The sequence below is a fragment of the Pleurodeles waltl genome, chromosome 5, assembly GCF_031143425.1.
Source record: "Pleurodeles waltl isolate 20211129_DDA chromosome 5, aPleWal1.hap1.20221129, whole genome shotgun sequence".
In the NCBI taxonomy this organism is placed as follows: domain Eukaryota; kingdom Metazoa; phylum Chordata; class Amphibia; order Caudata; family Salamandridae; genus Pleurodeles; species Pleurodeles waltl.
This window is the reverse complement of record NC_090444.1, coordinates 1,603,770,059-1,603,780,475: the sequence shown is the minus strand read 5'-3', so window position 1 is coordinate 1,603,780,475 and position 10,417 is coordinate 1,603,770,059. Positions and strand designations below refer to the sequence as shown.

General features: G+C 42.6%; 1 pseudogene; it reads right to left on the bottom strand.

The window, feature by feature from the left end:
• Positions 1–855: 855 nt before the first annotated feature.
• Positions 856–1,028, bottom strand: LOC138297576 (U2 spliceosomal RNA; annotated as a pseudogene).
• Positions 1,029–10,417: the final 9,389 nt, after the last annotated feature.

Here is a 10,417-nt window from a genome sequence, read left to right as displayed (position 1 = left end):
TCTCTTGGCAAGAGCTCAGCGAGTGGCGAAAGGAAAAAAGAGGCCCTGGCGTCAGGGTGTCTCCCGGCTCAGAGTTCTCAGCAGTCGCCTCATTATGCGTCCATTAGCATACCCACGTTGCCAGTTTCTAGTTTTTGTATGCCCCTCCCCTTCCTGTCCACTGGGTCCAGCCCCTGGGTCGGAAGATCGGGCCACCCTGGACAGCAGCCTGGCAGCAAGCGGCCGGTACCTCGCCCTCGCTTGCCCAGGACTCTGCTTAGGCCTATAGATCAGGCTCAGCCGTTCGTAGCTGTTTGTGGCCGGGGAAAGAAGGAAAAGGACTCTGTCCATGTCTTCTGCGGGCAGAAGTAAAAGACAGTGTCCACTTCTTCTGTTCTGCCAAAGGCAGCTGCCCCCCCAACTCTTTCTCTCTCTTACCTTTCCTATCTTGCTCTTTCTATCTCGCTCCTCTTCACTTGCTGAAAACGCGGTAGATGAAGAAAGGGCTCTTGCCCTCTGCTTTGCCTCTTTTCCATCACTCGCTACCCTGTGAAATGGATCCAAAAACAAAAGAAAAACACTGCTGAAGATGCAGTCTTTTTCTGACCATTTTTCTCCACCGAAGTGAAGCCTCTGAGCAGAGGACAAAAAAAAAAAAAAGGGGGGGGGGGGGGGAAGTCCGGGAATAAAATACCACAGAAATAAAAAAAGGAATAAATAAATAACGACATAAATAAAACCAGACACGGCTGCCACAAAGTGCCCAGGTTGGTTTTATTTACACCCAAAGACATTAGCGCCACTTTACAGAGAGACAGTGAAACGCTACTTTAGCTTTTTCATCTTTTTTTTCAACAGCATGTTTTTCCCCGGGTGGGGAAGTGCACCATTCCTGGAGGTACTGCAATACCAGGTTGATGCGTGTAGTGGACAGAGCAAGCTCCTATTCCATCTCCCTGTTCCAAAAATCAATTTAATATATGGTCCCCAGATAGAGGACGTATCAGATATTAAACTGATAAGAACAGATTTTGATTTTCCAAAACAATCTTTATTGATTTGAATATACAGAAAATTTACAATATATAACTAATATATACAGTAATGTAATCTTTGACATGCAGTCTTAACATCAAACTGGTTTTAGTTAATCAGTTTATACAATATAGTCACTTTATGTAATCCAATCTTTCCATTTGGCAAGTTTCCAAAGCTCAAGTGCTTGTTCTCTTCCTAAATGTTTACAATCTAAGAAATAATACGTGCAGATTTTATCCAGACATAAAATTCTACAATCTGAAACCGATAAATCTTTGTGAGAAAACAGTAAGAGATTGCGTGCGATCCATTGAGTTTCCTTGGCACAGTTCAACAGTCTCCAGGCAGTAATTGTTTGTGAGGTAGACAGTACAGGAAAAAAAACATACGGAACCATATCATAATTTAAAGTAGTAAGTTTTGTGATGCCTTTGATGATTTGAAGTAATGAGGACCAAAAGTTCTGTGAAAAGGGACAATTCCACAGGAGGTGTACTACAGTCTCTTGTTGGGAACAATTGTTCTGAGGACATTTTGGTGATGGAGCCAAACGTCTTTTATGCTGAAAAGATTTGACCGGTAGGCACTCGTGTGCGGCCATCCATGCTAAGTCTTTTCGAGAGTTCAGGAGTCCTTTGTGGCCAATCATGCTCCATACTTCTTGTATACTTGTTGTATACTGCTCATCTGTAAAACAGCCCAAAACTAAATGTTCTTCTCGTAGCTTGAGTTCTTTTTTGATGACGCAATAGGTTTGATTTTGTCCATCTGCCAAAATGTCTCTGATTCGGGGTAGCTGTAACAATTTTCCCAGAGATGTATAATACGGTGGGGGATTTAAAACATGTGGAACATTGTTGCTCATTTCACATAATTTGTAGGGATGCAAGAAAAATGACATGTAATAACGAGAAAAACATGCGTCGATGTTGACCTGCATTCATACTTTTTAAAGTGCAACATAATAATTGAGATGCATAAACAATGAATAAATTAGGCATGCCTTTCCCTCCATTAGATACATTTGTGAAGACTTTTTGGCGCCCCATTTTCTCCATCTTAGATCCCCAAAAGAATGTAAATAGGATCTTTTGACAATGTACCAACATAGGTGGTGTTGGAGGATAAATTATTGCTATAAATAACTTTATGGGTAGTAAGACAGTCTTAATCACAAGAATTTTTCCTTCAAAAGACAGCTTTCTGAGTTTCCACAGGGATATTTTAGTATTCAGTTTCTGTACACATTTCTCCCAATTAAGTTTGCCAGGGGTAGTATCAGAAAACCACACTCCTAAAATTTTAACAGGTTCACAAGTGACACGAAAAGGGAGTTGTGCAAGATTATCCCATGGACCCATCGTAAAGCAAACCCTTTTCTCCAAATGGAGATGCAGACCAGACACCGTATGAAAGGACTCCATTTGTGCCCAAACAGTTCGGACAGAAGTAACATCAGTACAGATTAGCGTGACATCATCCATATAAGCGATACATTTTGCCTTACTTCCCCCACCCCCTGGCACGAAGGCACGGTGTATGTTGGGGTGGTATCTGAAATGTTGTAATAACGGCTCTATCGCACAAATAAACATAACAGGAAACATTGGGCAACCTTGTCGTACTCCTGCCTGCACTGATATCGGAGATGTCAGGAAACCATTTATGTTTACATAGCTCACAGCACTGGTATATAATAGTTTTATCATTTGCACAAAAGCAGGCGGAAAACAAAAATACTGTAATATATAAAACAAATACTCATGGGACACTGAGTCATAGGCTTCTTGAAAATCAAGGGATAAGATGCCCAGAGGAGAGTCTCTATTCTGGTTATACCAGATCAGATCTCGTATGATTGCCAAACTCTCCCAGATTTGTCGTCCAGGGACGGCGCAGGTTTGATCTGGGTGTATAATATGCTGTATGACCCTTGACATGCGTTTGGCCAGTACTTTTGTTAGCAATTTATAATCTACGATCAGTAACGTAATGGGACGCCAGTTTTGTAAATCTTGTGGCTCACCTTTTTTGAAGATAAGCGTGACGATGCCTTCCGGGAAAGCCTGAGGAATGGTATGAGCAGTGAAACCTTCCTGTAGTACCTCGATGAAGTCAACACAGATTTCTTTCCAGAAGAGTCGATAAAATTCCCAGGGTATCCCATCTTTGTCTGGTGCCGATCCTGTGGGCGCGTTCTGTAAGGCGAGTAAAAACTCCTCTCCTGTCCAAGGTTCTGCAAGAAATGACTGTTGATCTGGTGTTAAGGTTGGAAGATCAGAGAATCCCAACAAAGCAGTCATTTTAGTAGTATCGACACAGGGAGGAGTGTACAGTTTTTTATAGAAATTTGTAACAACAGTTTTACATGCATTTGTGCCCTGCACAAGAATTCTGTAGTCATCTCGCAATTCAGTAATAGTTTTATGCAAAGATTGTACCTTCTTAAAGTATGACGTACATTTCTCATTTTCTTCGAAATGTTTGACCCTGGAATGAAAGATGGTTTCTCTTCCTTTTTGCTCCAGCCAACGCATGAGTTCTTGTCGTGCCTGCTTGAGTCTGGTGGAAACATCAACGCCAGTGTCCGCCAGTGATGTGAGGTGGGTTAGCCTGTTCTGTAAAGCTTCAAATTTGGCCCACTGTTGTCGAATGCGCTGCTGACTTTGGTGAATAAAAAACAATTTAGTATGTTGCTTTACATGTAGCCTCCACTCAAAGTGTAGTAAACTGTTTTTTTTTTTTTTTACTACGTAGTGCCTGATAAAGGGTTCTATATTCTTTTTGTCTTTTTGTACAAGATCATCGGTTAACAATGTGGTGTTCAGTCTCCATACACCTGGTCCTTTTCCTGAATGTGGGTTAATGCTGAAAAAAATACATACAGCGGAATGGTCAGTAAAGGGGGGGGTGAGGATACGGGCAGAATGGGTGAGAAGTGGTTGTGAGAGGAAAATAAAATCAATACGAAAGCGGCCTGTGCCTTTGTCAGAGTGCCAAGTAAAACCAGAGCTGCAGGGGTGCAGTTCTCTATATGCATCTTTTAAATTTATGTCTGTTAATAGAGAAGACAATTGTTTTGAAGTAACATCAACATTGTAGCAAGTCTGAGTACCTTGGCGGTCTTAAGCATGTAAAATACAATTAAGGTCCCCTAGTAAAATTAGTGGCGTTGACCCTGTTAAAAAAGGTTTGATAAGGTCATATAATGCACCTCCGTCTGTTTTGTCTACAGGGGCATATATATTAATTTTTTTTAAAGGAACATGGTTCATGGTGGTATGTACTAGCAGAGCTCTTCCTGGACATAGAACTTTTTCTTGGGTAACACACCATTGCTTATTTTGAAACAGAATAACTACCCCAGCATTCCTATTCCCCCACCTGACCACACAGAGAGACCACGAGACCACAAAGCCTGCAGTCCTGAGGTGTCACATCGAAACTGTAGCCCACATTCCTGGAGGCAAATGTCTGCTTCTAATCCTTCACAGTACTGTAAAATTGCTGCTCTACGAGATGGATGTGTCATCCCTCGGACATTAAGAGTGACCACCGAGGCAATGACCATTAATAAAATAAGTAGAGATTTGCATTTCATGTTGAGTCTATATCAAGAGGCTGTGCATCAGGAAGTTCACCTGTGGATATGCTATGAGCCTCGATAATAGTTTCGGCAGCGTAATGTAATAAATCTGGGGTAGCCTCAAGGTCATCTTTACTACACTCACCAGTAGGTGCTGGCAGTGAAATGGGGAAGGATGCCTCCTCGGAACCCGAGAGGCTTTGTAAGGGGTTAAATCTATTTTCCCCTGCTGTTCTTTCTATGGAAGACGGCCTACGTTTTAATTTAGACTGCAGGGCTGGATCCATTTTTTGTTGTGGAAGGGCTTTCTGGGCTTTGTTTATTACCCTTCTGAACCTGCCATTCACTATCTTCTGTATTTGTCGAGGTCATCTCGAAATCATTTAGTTCCTTTTCCTGATCTGTACCACTAATAGAGGGTTTTGATGTGGATTCTGCCTGTAGGGGCGCACTGGCAGGCGGAGGGAGTTCAGATTCAATCTGAGTAATACTACCCTCTGGTACGGTTACACTATCCGCACAAGGTAAGAGCGTTGCAGGCACCGTAGTTGTATTATGAGTAGGAAGGGTCTGTCCAATCAGTGGGAACATCAGGGATGATATCTGCCTCGCCTTCATTTTCTGGCGTAGGCCTATATTTTCGAATAGGTAATCCCTCAAAAAAACCTTAGAGATCATCATCTGGTTCGGCTTGGTTAGTTGAGGAAGGAGGAGGAGGTTGAGGAGTGGTGGAGGGACGGGTACTGGCAGCCATGGCATAAGATGTACGATTTTTGGGGCAATTCCTAAATAGATGACCCAAAGACCCACAAAGATTACAATGTTTAGGTTCAGTACATTCTGTTGCCTTATAGTTTGTAGAAATTGTGGAGCTACAACGCATATCAGTACAACTTTCTTTAGTATGACCAAAACGAAGGCAGTGGCGACAAAAAAGAGGTTGTCCTTGATATACGATAAACCCTCTGAGGGCCAATAGTTACCGTGGCCGGGGGGTGTGCTAAACCTCCTACCCCATTGGGATCAGATTTCAGTGTTACCATGTATCACCTCTTGCCATTCCAGATGCCGCAGATGTTCTTAAGTTTCGTTCCTCCTCGGATTTTGCTGCAAAATCGTTGTAAAAAAGTATCAATCAGCTGTGTATCAAAAAATGGGTTGTACATATGAATGATTAATGGGAATTCTTTGGAAGGAGACAACGGTGTAATTGTCAGACCTTTAAAAATGTCTATCTTTTTGCAGCATAAGATCAGCTATAACATTCCTACATATGTAGGTATGTTACTACATCCATACTTCACTGGCAATTGTGACCTGTAGAGTCCTGATTGCGTCATTAATGTGTCGCTTGTCTGACACAAAGACGGCACTACATTACATTCTGCTACAAGCAACCTGTATATGTGGGAAACATGAGCTGCCTGACTGCTAGCATTTGTCATCCTTCACATAGTGCATCAATTACCCTGTATGTTTCCCTAGCATTACACACAGTCAGCTACTTATCTGGCAGATTGGGTACCAATCATCTCATGTCACTACACAGCTTTTAATTGTGCACATTTACATGATCTGTACTCACCAACATGGCCACCAATCCTGATTCCCAGGTGGTCCAGTAGCTCTTGCTCCCTGGAGATCAGGTCAGCCCAGCGGTGCTTCAATTGATGGTCATTCCTTTGGCTCCCATACAGACGCACCAAGTGATGGCACACCTTCCCCCACCTGACTTTTCGGGCCTCCATGTGATACCCCTGTATCACCCTACCCCCAGCCTCCAGCATAAGTGGGAGGAAATGGCAAACCAGCCATATAAACTACCCCAATTCCTCCTCACCCATCCTGGAAAGCCGTGACCTACCAGACATTTAAGCACTGAAAAAGGGGAAAAAGTAGTAGAAAAAAAGAAAAGGGGGAAATGGGGAAAGTTAGAGTGAGGAAATACAAAGAAAACTTAACAAATAGAAAAGCCCAACTATCCCCTATATCACAGTACCCACAACAGACTCCCACAGACAAAAAATACAAGACTGGACTGGATAAATTTATACAACACAGACTCGGACAGTATTCTACAACAATATATTTATGACAAAACAACAAGTAAGATGGCACTCTGGACACAAAATCACTAATACACAGGACAACACTTTGCACACAGCCACACAGTCTAGAATAATCAGAGACTGCAAAGTGAAAGTGAAAGTACACCCACTGTACAGAATCTGTAAACAGGATATCCTATTACATCACATCCTGTATAACATGGCCGCCGTTTTTTTCCATTATGCGTCATATTTTCACGCATACAGCTTGTGCGTCATTTTTTTTTACGAACAGGAGTGCAGATAATGCAGAGTCAAAATATTTTTCATAATTTTCTTTGCGGCATAATTTACAGTTCTAGAGGTGAAAATTAAGCCGCAGCCAATTATGATATCTATTTAGGAAAAATATTTTTGACTATTTGCACTCCTGTGCATCAAAAATTATGACGCACAAGCTGTATGCGTGAAAATATAATGCATTATGACAAATATGTATTTCATTTGTCCAAATGAGAAATGGAATTTTGCATGAGCAAACGGTGCTAAGTGATAAACTTTGGGGTTAGCCATAGCAAATGTCCCTTATAGGATGTATAGAAGGTATTCACAGTGCAATAGTAATGATTGGCCAGAATGGATATTACTCATAATTGTGCACATATGTAGGTAATTGCTGATTGCAAATTTCTAAATATGAAAGAGATACCAGGATGTATTCCTTAGCAAAATTGTGAGCACATGTATCAAGCTATTCCAAATTGCATAAAGGCCAATTAGGTAATGTAATTGTCGCCTAAACCTTTTTTGGGGGTAACCATGTCCTAATTACGAGTTAATGCAGCCAACATGTGTTTCAGTATTGACATGTAGGGCACACATGCGCCTTATGCATGTGTGTGCTTCACATGTGCATAAAAAATATATATTTGGGGTGCAGCAGAGGGGGACTTAGGCCCCCAGCACCCTGGGGTTTGCTGTTCCTGACTTGCAACTTTATCCAAGGTTTTCCCAAATTCAGTAATGCTAAACCATTGGCAGCAGGCCCATGGAAGCAAATTGAGTATGATTCTCTGTTTGCTAATCTGTAATCCCTATTGCCCATTTGACGTTTGCCCTGTTGACTCTTTGGAGAATTCTGACATAACATTTAGCATTGATTTTAATAGCAAAATCTCAACGTTCCTTATGTCATGATAGCAAATAGGTTGTTGATGTATGTGGCCCTTTATGCATTACCTGGTTTAGTGGCATGTTTCATTCTTCCTGCTAGGTTACAACTGGGACACTACTATGATAGGCTGCTTGCAACCATTTTGTTGATTGGATGGTACATGTACATGTGTGTGGTCCAATGTTGATCCAGTATCAACTGTTAAGGTGTATGTTGTCACTGTAATGTCCAGGTCTCATCATGAGTTATTGGCAGCTAATCGTGTGTCTAATGAGTATCGTTTGTAGCTAAATGTGAGTAAAGTCATTGAGGACATGGTAGCCTACACGTGGATGGTCCCACCCTGTCACTGAAGACGTGGGCAACCGTGGTGTGCTGAGTGAGAGAATGTCTCAGGTGTCTGGATCCGGCATGTGTCATTGCAACATTTGTACTCAAGTTGGCCTCTGTGGATGGAAATGCATCAGGAAACATCATAGCCTCTGTGCAGAAGTAAATGGCTGGTATTCAGCACACACAACTCATCTCTATTATTTGAACAATGTTACTCAGCGTGTGAACTGTCAGGGTAGGGTCCTCATATGTGTTGACTTTTCATGGACATTATCTGAGGTTGCTGGTTCTGCTGGAGGCCACGTACACCATCAAACGCTATGGGCCAGGTATACTGTCACACTTTGTAGTTTAGGCATTAATGAGGCCCAGACAACGGAAGGGCCATGATTTAGCTATTCAAGGGCACTGTCACAAATATGATACAAATAACAGTCAGATGATGCAATACAATGTATTTGAGTTTACATTGATGAGGCAAATGACAAATTAGCCTCTGAGGTACGAGAGGTTTTGGACAGCAAGTGTGGTCCATAGGTGGCCACCGGGTATCTTTAGGGTGACTCACGGACAGGTGCCAGTCAGTCCAACAGGATGCTGGGTCAATCAGGAGCCAGCTATTTCACAAATTTCATGATCAGTGGTCTGACTAGGACTGGTCAGAGGGAGGAGTAGACAGTTGACATGTCCTGTGTGGTCTTGAAGGTGACACATGAACCCTGATAAAGTGTTACACGCCAACATTAGTAGCAATACTTAATGGTGTAATTGCCCAAATGTCTACATCTATGCTGTAGGAGGCATCAGCAGGGACGGCACATGTAAATTTGGGTGGTGTGCATGGAGGGGATCACTGGTGTGGCCTCCATCAGTGTCTCACTAGTCCTGTCGGATGAGATTTGCTTTCAAATGGCCTACAGTACCTTTCACACGAGAATCAATCTACAGGTGATACCAGGCCTTAAAAAATCCAAGCCAGTGTATTATATGAGCTGAGTTCCATGCAGTGAGATGGTACTATGACAATGGTAGGCATAGGAAAGGGTGTGGCACACTGGATGACTCTTGTGAGTGTGTGTATGTAGATGAGGGAATCTCAGGGTACACATCAGCATTCCAGGGACCTCTTCAGACAGGTGGGGTGTGACCAGCCACATGGGTGTGTAAGGTTTTTAAAAAAGGGCTGACATGTAGATGGGATGGGATGGGATGTGATGTGCTGGATGCTTGTCATATGTGTGGCACTTGTGCCCTGTATGTTCTGCTTATGTGTAACTCTTTGCAAAGATTGTAAGTAGTTGGAATTACTGCTGCCAAGAGTCTGGTAATACATTCCTGTTCCTGAAGCAAAAGCATGTCAACTGCCTGATGTATGAGGCCTGTTTTCCCCTAGTTGAGTGATGGTGTTTTAGTTGTGTGACATCTGCTGCGATGAACCATGTTTCCTACATGTATGTGTGTAATAGGTGTGGTCCTCAGCTATTGCCCTTCAAAGGTGAACTGTACAGGATGTCCGTCATTTACATTGTGTGTGTATGTGACCGTTGTGTGACAGGCATTACATTTGTGGTGTATTTTTCTGTGTCCTGATTGTTATATCATTAATGCTCCATGAGACGACATTCTTCTTCTGATATTTAGAGCTAAGGGTGTGCAGAAGGGTGTGCAGACATGATTAGCCAGACCATGATGTGGTGTTTGTTATCAGTGTTTATTTACAATAGTTCATGAAGTGGTGATGGTGATAATTATGAAAATTGTTCACAATTTGTTGGCGCCTACGCACTCCAGCCGTGTTTGGTTGTTCCCCCTCCTGTTGCAGGGCAGCATCCTCCTTCCTCGTCTTCAGGCATTTATGGGTCTGGTTCGAGAAGGGGAATGTTCCTTTTGACACAAATGTTGTGCAATATTGCACATGTGAGGATGATCCTACAGACCATCTCGGGGGAATATAGTAGGCTACCACCAGTGATGTCGAGGCAGCGGAACCTTGACTTGATGATGCCGAAGGTCCGCTCAACAATGCTGCGTGTCCTCTTATGGGCGTGGTTGTATGCCCGCTCTGCAGCAGTACTTGGGTTGCCAAATGTTGTCATAATTCATGGCTGGATGCCATACCCCTGATCAGCTGAAACAGAAAAAGAATGGGATCCTGTTGATGTAGCTTGCACTATTGAAAAGACCTTCAATGGCAGTAGTTGTCTTGTGTTGTCTGTGACTATTTAGTGTACTAATGTGACATCCTATACTTGTAGGCTA